We start from the raw sequence: 692 nt of genomic DNA, 5'->3' as shown, positions 1-692 counted from the left end.
CGAGAACTGAAAAATGCCGCCCCCTCCATTTTACTACCATCACTCTCTCCCCCTGCCATCCAGGCTAGAAAGGCACACCCTCTCCTGCCGAACCCTTCTATGTTGTTCTTATTTACTATCAGGAAACACAACAGTCAGTCCTGCAAACAACCTCAACGAAAGGCCCAGACCGTTACAGTAGCCATACACTCACAGAATTATGTACATGGATGCCCAATAGAGCCTTGTGTTTAAATACCACCAAGGCATCAAGTGCACCTCGTTTTCAAAACCATAAACAACAAAAATAGAAACTTGCACTGCCCACTCACCCAGTACCTGTCCTCAGTATCCATCAGTGAACACAGACATCGGGGCTCACTTGGTCGTACCTGTCCTCAGTACCCCTCAGTGAACACAGTCTTCCGTGCTCACTCGGCCAGTACCTGTCCTCATTACCCTTCGGTGAACACAGTTTTCAATGCTCACTCGGCCAGTACCTGTCCTCAGTACCCTTCGATGAACACTGTTTTCAATGCTCACTCGGCCAGTACCTGTCCTCAGTACCCTTCGATGAACACTGTTTTCAATGCTCACTCGGCCAGTACCTGTCCTCAATACCCCTCAGTGAACACAGTTTTCAATGCTCAATCTGTCAGTGCTTGTCTTCAGCACCCCTCAGTGAACACAGTCGTCAATGCTCACTGTGAGTA

Source organism: Triturus cristatus, chromosome 4_1 (assembly GCF_964204655.1).
Source record: "Triturus cristatus chromosome 4_1, aTriCri1.1, whole genome shotgun sequence".
NCBI lineage: Eukaryota > Metazoa > Chordata > Amphibia > Caudata > Salamandridae > Triturus > Triturus cristatus.
Note: the sequence above shows the minus strand (reverse complement) of the source record.